The sequence below is a fragment of the Sus scrofa genome, chromosome 10 (assembly GCF_054392235.1).
Source record: "Sus scrofa isolate SSC_HxYL_T2T_F1_AM1 chromosome 10, Sscrofa_HxYL_maternal_Yorkshire_Landrace_v2.0, whole genome shotgun sequence".
Classification (NCBI taxonomy): domain Eukaryota; kingdom Metazoa; phylum Chordata; class Mammalia; order Artiodactyla; family Suidae; genus Sus; species Sus scrofa.
The window spans coordinates 37,492,543-37,501,298 of NC_139392.1; the positions used below are offsets into that span (position 1 = coordinate 37,492,543).

Consider the following 8,756-nt stretch of genomic DNA (forward strand, 5'->3'; position numbering starts at 1 on the left):
TAATTATCTGGCTTCCATCACCTTACTAACCTCAGCCCACTTCCTCCAAGTCACAAAAAGCTCTTTCATAGATTTATACATGATTCCCTATGTCTCAAATCTCTCTTCTCCTTACACTCATATTATTCTATTCTTACACTTACATTCTCATGTTTACACACATATTTGCATTTTCTCATATCCTTACAATTGAACAATCTCCAAGAGATTAGACCATTTTTTTTAATCTCAAGGAAAATCTTATATGAATTTATAATCCAGTAGAATATATACATTTGATATTTATTAGATGGAGAGGCTTGATAAACTCAAGATTGAGCTAAAAAAAAGCACTTTTTTTTCAGGTAATGTGGTTAACAATAATATGAACTACATGGAAACTAGCAACAATGTGACAGAGTTCATTCTACTGGGACTAACACAGAATCCAAAGATGCAGAAAGTCATATTTGTTGTGTTCTTGGTCATCTACACTGTCTCTATGGGAGGAAATGGGCTCACCATGGTCACCATTACTACCAGCCCATTAATGGGCTCCCCATGAATTATAACCTGGCTCATCTCTCTTTAACTGATGCTTGCTCTTTATGTGTCAATACCCCTAAAGTGATTGTAGACTCACTCTATGCAAAGAAAACAAGCACTTTCAATGGATGCATAAGCCAAATATTTGGGGAACATTTCTTTGGAGGTGCTGATGTCATCCTGCTTACTGTGATGGCCTATGACCACTATGTGGCCAACTGCAAGACCTTGCATTATGCAACCATCATGAATTGGTGGCTGTGTGGCCTGCTAGTGGGAGTTTCATGGATGGGAGTCTTTCTCCATGGGTTCATACATATCTTCTTCATCTTCAGATTACCCTTCTGTGGTCCTAATGTCACCTATCATTTTATGTGTGATCTAAATCATTTTCTCAATCTTGCCTGCACTGATGCATATACTATAGGGCTCTTTATTGCTGCCAACAGTGGATTTATCTGTCTGTTAAACCTCTTACTCTTGGTTGGCTCTGAGGGGGACATCTTTCACTCCCTAAGGACACAAAGCTTGGAGGCCAGATGAAAATCCCTCTTGACATATGTATCCCACATCATAGCAGTTGCCATAGTCTTTGTACCCTGCATATTTGTGTACCTGTGACCATCAGCTACTTTACCTATTGGTAAAGCAGTTTCTATATTCTGCACTATGATAACTCCTATGTTAAATCCCTTCATCTATACCTTGAGAAATTCCTTGATGAAAAATGCTGTTAGGAAATTGTGTAGTAGTAAAACTATTTCAAGTGAAATAAAAATGTTCCTTGCAAAGCCTCCTTGCCTGACCACTTGCATCTCTCACATGCATCCTATCCTAATAAATTTATTTCTTGCCTATAGAAAAAATATAAATTTGCCTGGAACCTAAATTTGATTGAAGAGAGGAAAGGGTCATAATTATATTTTTGCTAATCTTAGCAAATAATTTCTATGAGGTAAAGAAGAAAATGTCACTACAAACATAGATTCTGCAAGGGGAGTTTAAATGGGTGAAAGAAAATGGTGGGGGGAGTAGCCCAGGACTATTCTTTAAACATTTGGAAAATTCTATCTAATTGGGACTCACTATCACTAAATTCATCAATTTATATGGATTCAAAACTTTTCTTCTAATATAATGACATAAAGGCAATAAAAGATACACTGGTGTTTACTAATAATCTCTGAAACAATCCAAAAAGTTGGGTAGGAACAGCTGTTATCACCATTAACAGCTGAGGGAAAAAACAGAAATGAGTAGGTTACAAAACAAATTTTGAAGAACAAATAATCAGAATATAACTGATCACTCAGACTATGATCTTAACTGCTGAGACATTGTTGGGAAATGATGACAAAAAGGTGACATAATTAGAATAGTCACAATTCACAGAGATGGACTGTAGGACTGTGCTGGACCATATATATAGAAATGTCATGCATATATGTAATAAATAATGCGATTTATTACATGTATATCATCATATGAAGAAATAATTTCCTTTTTATTTTTGATGAGTGTGGCACCATATATTAATATATATTAGCATATATACTACTATATAGTTGGTTTATTACATATAACTAAATTCTAAAAATTTTATAAGTAAATCTGCCCATTTCTAAATATGGTTTATGGTTAGATATTTTCTATAACATCATGTTATGTAACTCCTTTAGGAGTATAAAAGACATGGGACATTTAATTTCTCAAGAATAAACAATGAATATTAAATCATGTTTCCAAATTCCCTTACATCACTCCGAATCATTGTGTATTCTCCATGTGACCATCTTATACTGATAAACCATCAGAATGAGGCATTTCATTTTATTAAATGTATTAAAGTAATGTTCATGAATTTCATTGTATTAAACAATCATATTAGAGTTCCCAGTGAGGCACAGTGGGCTAAGAATCTGACTGCAGCACTTCAGGGTCACTGTTTAGGCATGGGTTCAATCCCCAGCCTAGTGTGGTGGATTAAAGGATCAAACATTGCTGCAGCTGCAGAGTAAGTAACAGCTGTGGCTGGGATTCAATCCCTGGACCAGAAACATCCATATGCTGCAGTACAATCATTAATAAAACAAAAAACAAATATTTATACTCATAATGTATGTGCCTACTTGTAAACATGAACTTGAACAAATAACATGTGGTTTATAATAATTACCAAATGAATAAATATGTGTAAAGTTGAATATATTTAATAAAATAATGGAAAAAAAGTAGTACTTGAGCCTAGGCAAATTTTTCTACCTTTATCTGAGACTTTTATTTATATATGTTCTGGAAACCACAATTTGTATTTGTTACTGCTTATACTACGAATAAGAAAATTATTGAAACTGATAATGTCATTATATGAAGAAATAGTTTACCTTGATATTCTTCCTGCTCTCAACAAGATTTTATCATACTATAAAAGTAGCTTGTTTTCTACTATATTTCTCTGTTAATCACTTTACTTTTTTGGTAATATTACATCACTAAAAGAAGCTTTTGAAAGGTGTAGCTTCTTCTACGCAAATTTTGCTGTTTAAGAATAAACATTTTCCATTCCATTTTTTCCCAGCATTCATTCGTTAAACAAGAAGTATTTTGAGTTAAAAGATTGTATCAGGGAGTTCCCATCGTGGTGCAGTGGTTAACGAATCCGACTAGGAACCATGAGTTTGCAGGTTTGGTCCCTGCCATTGCTCAGTGGGTTAATGATCCGGCATTGCTGTGAGCTGTGGTGTAGCTTGCAGACTCAGCTCAGATCCCACATTGCTGTGGCTCTGGTGTAGGCCAGGGGCTACAGCTCCGATTCGACCCCTAGCCTGGAAACCTCCATATGCCTCAGGAGCGGCCCAAAGAAATAGCAAAAAGACAAAAAAAAAAAAAAAAAAAAAAAAAAAAAAGATTGTATCAGGCACATTGAGAGTTGTTGGAGCTTCAGTGGTGAATAAAGAAAAACCTGAATTATGCTTTAAAAAAGAGATCCCCAAATGGGAGAAGAAAGTTACATCAAAGTGTTATAACCAGTAAGATAATGAAGCACTGTCTGTCATAAAATCTTGTTTGAAAGACACACAAGAAAGACCTTGGTGGGTTAGAAAAATTTTCAGAATGAAAAGACATCAAAATGGGATGCAATGGATAAAACAGAATCAGAATGAACGGTCATCAGTCATGGGGGAGAGTAACAGTAGTGTTCCTAGGCAATGGGATATATACCAAAGATCAGACGGTCAATACAATAATGCAGAATTCCCAATAAAACATATATTCCTGTGGTTTTTAAATCAACTATGTATTCAAAAATTGTTTACAGAATGTCTACTGTGTGCCAGGCAACATGCTGGACACTTAGCTCATAAAGGGAAAATAGTAAATTATGAAGTTGGAGAGATAGGAAGAGAGAAATTCAAGAAGGGTCTCAATTGTGTTAAGGCTTAATGATAAATGCTATAGGGCGTATTTCTGGCTTTCATTTTTTTCAAACTAGAAAATGATAAAGTTAGTTTTTTGTTTTAGAATGATAATTCTAGCTACAGCATGGAAAATAAATTGAAGAAAGCAAGAAGGCAGTGGAAGGGTAGCTAGGAGCTTATTGTAATGATTTGAATGTGAAATGATGGAGGCTTGAGCTTTGGTGGTGCCAGGGATAATGCAGATTGATGTGGACACAGCTGCTCCTGGTCAGATCTCCTTCACTGGGTCCAACTGCACCCAGGAATATCTGCTGTTTGTCTGGGCTGCTGACAACCCACAGCCCCATTCTTTCTGGACAATTGCAGCAGAGGAAACTGGAACTGCCTCACTTGGGGATAATGCCCACATATCCAAATGTTCACCATTGGGCAATGAGTGATTGGAGCAGGGATGAAAAGGGCTGGTCTTCTGGCCCTGACTTGGAACTAGTTCTGCAATACAGTATATATTGCAGAGCTCCACCTATCCAGGCTAAAGCCAAATTCTAATTATAACACTCTTTTCATCCTCTCACAGGGAACTTCCCTAAAATCTTCTCCTTGTAAATCACTTTCATATAAATTTTATTCCAGAGTCTGCATCTAGGAAAACCAAATTAAAATATAAAAAATAGAAAAGAGTTCAAGAAATATTTAGGAGCTATAAATAAAATAACTTGATATAGGATGAAGATATGAGAGAGAAGAATAATGAATGAAGTCCATATTCTTCCTTAGTTCACAGGATGCTGAGGAAACTGAGAAGAAGTAACAGAGAGGCAATGAATGTTCTTTGTCAGTGAAGAGGTCTCTCCACCCCTAGTGGACATGGCCACTCATCTGCTGGCTGAAGGATTAACCCTTCCTTCCCTGAAGAAACTGCCATGTGCTCCCATCTAACAGTTGCCATGAAAGGCAATGCTGATCCTCCTCAGGACCCAACACAGATACCCCAAGTTGCTTTTAGTTCTTTAGCCAGTCAAATGTCCCAGCAGGCCCCTAAAAGTGAGGTACAATGTGACACATGAGGGATGAAATAGAGTCTAAAATAACCCCTTGTGTTTTCTAATTTATACAGACAGAAAACCAGGGAATATATGTGGGAATGGATAATCATAGAAAAAAAAACCCATAGATTTTGATCAGGCTTTATTTGTTGATAAAAGCAGAGATTCTGCATTTAACATTGCTTCTGGAGGAGTTAAGAAAGGCTCTAACAGTTTGTATTGTGGTGACAAACACATGAATTGAAAGATGGCGCACAGTGAGTGGCTTAGAAATGCCAAACCTACCTTTGTTTAATATTGATAAAGATATTCAAAGCCTTAAGTAAGCTAGCATATTTGAGTCAAAGTGTCAATTAAGGTTTACTCATCCACCCTGAGAGGACCCAGAGACATAAATTTTATCAATACCCTGAGAATTAAATTTGTAGTGAGAGCCTCACCATTCTTTCTTTTTTTTTTTTTTTCTTTCTCTTTTTGCCTTTTCTAGGGCTGCTTCTTGAAGCATATGGGGGTTCCCAGGCTAGGGGTCTAATCAGAGCTGTAGCTGCTGGCCTATGTTAGAGCCACAGCAACATGGGATCTGAGCCATGTCTTCAACCTACACCACAGCTCACAGCAACACTGGATGCTTAACCCATTGAGAAAGACCAGGGATGGAACCCACAACCTCATGGTTCCTATTCAGATTCATTAACAACTGCACCACAACAGGAACTCCCAAGCCTCACCATTCTTTTTTTTTATATATACATATTATATATATATTATATATATATATGTATATTATTTTCCCACTGTACAGCAAGGGGATCAAGTTATCCTTACATGTATACATTACAATTACATTTTCCCCACCCTTTGTTCTGTTGCAACATGAGTATCTAGACAAAGTTCCCAATGCTACTCAGCAGGATCTCCTTGTAAATCTATTCTAAGTTGTGTCTGATAAGCCCAAGCTCCCGATCCCTCCCACTCCCTCCCCCTCCCATCAGGCAGCCACAAATCTTTTCTCCAGGTCCATGATTTTTTCTGAGAAGATGTTCATTCCATTCTTGACCAGATATGTGATGGCTGTTATCCATGGGCCAGACCAAAGTCAAAATTATGGTCACTGATTTTGGAAAACCAAGTTCAATGGAAGTAACTTAATCCCAGATATCAGTGGCCAAACTATGGGAGTTAATCCCAAAGGCAATGTGGGCGTGGCTACCAGAATGGATAGCAGAATCAAAATAATAAGCAGAATAATAAACACAAGAACATTTATCCTGTTGTCTAGTTGATCATGTTTTCCTTAGAAGTGAAATAAATAATAATTGTAATAAATTCTTATTTCATCTGTGTTAGCAGATCATTTATAGCTTATGTGAAAACAATGCTTACTGGAATCATAAAAACAGAGATTCATAGCTTTGTAATCAATTCTTGAATTTAAATAAGTTTAGAGATTTAGAATTTCATGAGTAAAGGTGAGATTGGGTCCTCTTGAGGAAGGACCCTTGTACATTGCTAAAAATTTACAATGTATCTTTCTCCCAGACTTCTCCAAAGGGACATACGGCATTTGATTGAGTAAATTTGCATTATGGAAAAGGAAATATTCAGAAATTTCAGGACTACTAACTGATCTGAAAAATATTCCAGGAGATCTAAAACAATACTGTGAAAGAGCATAGTAGTAGCTGATATGAATTTATGATTTTTGGAACTGCAGGTCTATTTGCAGTGGGTTCATGGTCACATGCTGTGGTTATTTCCCCAGTTCCAGAACATATAAATGGAATGGGATAATCAGCAATGCACAGAATCCCTACATTGATTCTGTGACCTGTGAAGTAAGAGTTAGTGTGGTGGCAAAGTGGGAGGCATTACTACTGTAATGAGTCTCTTCTTCACATAGTTATAAGAAAATTTTATTTAAGTATTGAACCACAATATATGTGCTAATTACTAAATTTATTTTTTGAGTGATTTTAGGTTCACAGCTAAATCAAGAGAAAAGTAGGGAAATTCCATATACCCCTTGTCTCCACACTGGGACAATCTCCTCATCAGAATGATACATTTGTTAAAAACAAAAGAACTACACTGATGCATCATTATGACCTTAATTCATAGTTGATTTTACATTAGTGGGCCCTCTTTGGACTGTACATTATATGGGTTTTGACATATACAGTGACAATATCCAAAACTATAGTAACATATAGAAGACCTGTACTGCAGTAAAAACCCTCAATTATCCACTTATCCTGCTTCCTTCCCTAACCTTTACATTCACTGATATTTTTTATGTCTCCAAAGTTTTGCATTTTAAATAATGTCCTATTCTTGGAGAACAGAAGTCCAGTTGTCAAGGGGGAGGCAGAGGAAGTGGAATGGATTGAGAGCTTGGAGTTAATAGATGAAAATATTGCATTTGGAGTTGATAATCAATGAGATCCTGCTGTATAGCACAGGGAACTATATCTAGTCGCTTGTGATGAAACACGATGGAAGAAAATGTAATAAAAAGATGTGTATGTGTGTGGGTGTGTGTGTGTGAGAGAGAGAGAGAGAGAGAGAGAGAGACTGGGTCATTTTGCTGTACAGCAGAAAATTGATAGAATAGTGTAAACCAACTATAATAGAAAAAATAAAAATCATTAAAAAATAAAAAATAAAGATTTTCCTATAGTTGAAATTATATAGCATGTAGTGCTTTCAGTTTTGATTCCTTCAGGTTGTAATATACATTTAGGTTTCCTGTGCATATTTTCCTAGCTTAATAACTCATTTATTTTTTGATCTGAATAATACTCCAATATCTATGTATACTACCAATTATTTATCTATTTACCTACTTAAGAATAATCCTGCTTTTTTCCAAGGTTTGGTAATCATAAATAGAGCTGCTGCAAACATCCATAGGCTGCCTAACTTCATTTTTTGTTTTATTGTTTTATTTTGTTTCTTAACTTGTTTTTAGGCCACATCATCTTATTTGTCATTTGCTAGTTTTTGTTTTTGTTGTTTTGTTTTTGTCAATGTAACTGGAGAGGTCTTTGATTCTTGATAAAATAACTAGCCATTTACCCATCATTTTTATTTTAATTTTATTTGGCCACAGCTACTGCATGCAGAAGCCCTTGGGCCAGGTATCAAATCTGTGCCACAACAGTGACAATACTGGATCCTTAACCCACAGAGCCCCAGGGAATTCCTACCTATAAATTTTAGATAGATAAGTATGATTGAATAACTAAATTTTATTATACTGTTCCTCAAGTTTTATTAAAAATCTTATTGAACTCAGATTAGTAAGTGAAACACTAATAAATTTATTGTCAGAAATTTGAAGTATTAATTCTTGTTTTGTATTCACAGGCTATTATTATTATATTCAAAGGGGCACCAGGAAAGTCAACCTCCAGGAATCACCTTAAAACAGATTCTACTCATATTTAATCTCTTTGTTGCACAACTCATTTCTGAATGGCACTAGACTATGTCCATGTGGATGTTTTGTGTAAATTTAATTATTATTTTATTTTTAGTTTTCAACTTCTCCACTTCCATTGAAGGTGTATTTACTTGTGTTCTGAGCTTGAAATCCAAGTTTTTTAAGTACAATTATTATGAAGAAGTATTTTTTTCTTTACAAATTACTAATAAATATAGCAATGCCTTCTTCACTTTGTCTCAATTATCTTTTTTCATGAAGGTTACACTGTATATGCTATATAATACATAACCCATTTAATTAGTTACTAATTAACTTTATTAT

The 8,756-nt window shown here is 35.5% G+C and overlaps 1 pseudogene; it reads left to right on the top strand.

Moving 5' to 3' along the window:
• Nucleotides 1-549: 549 nt before the first annotated feature.
• LOC146398997 (olfactory receptor 4C46-like) lies at nucleotides 550-8,415 on the top strand (annotated as a pseudogene).
• Nucleotides 8,416-8,756: the final 341 nt, after the last annotated feature.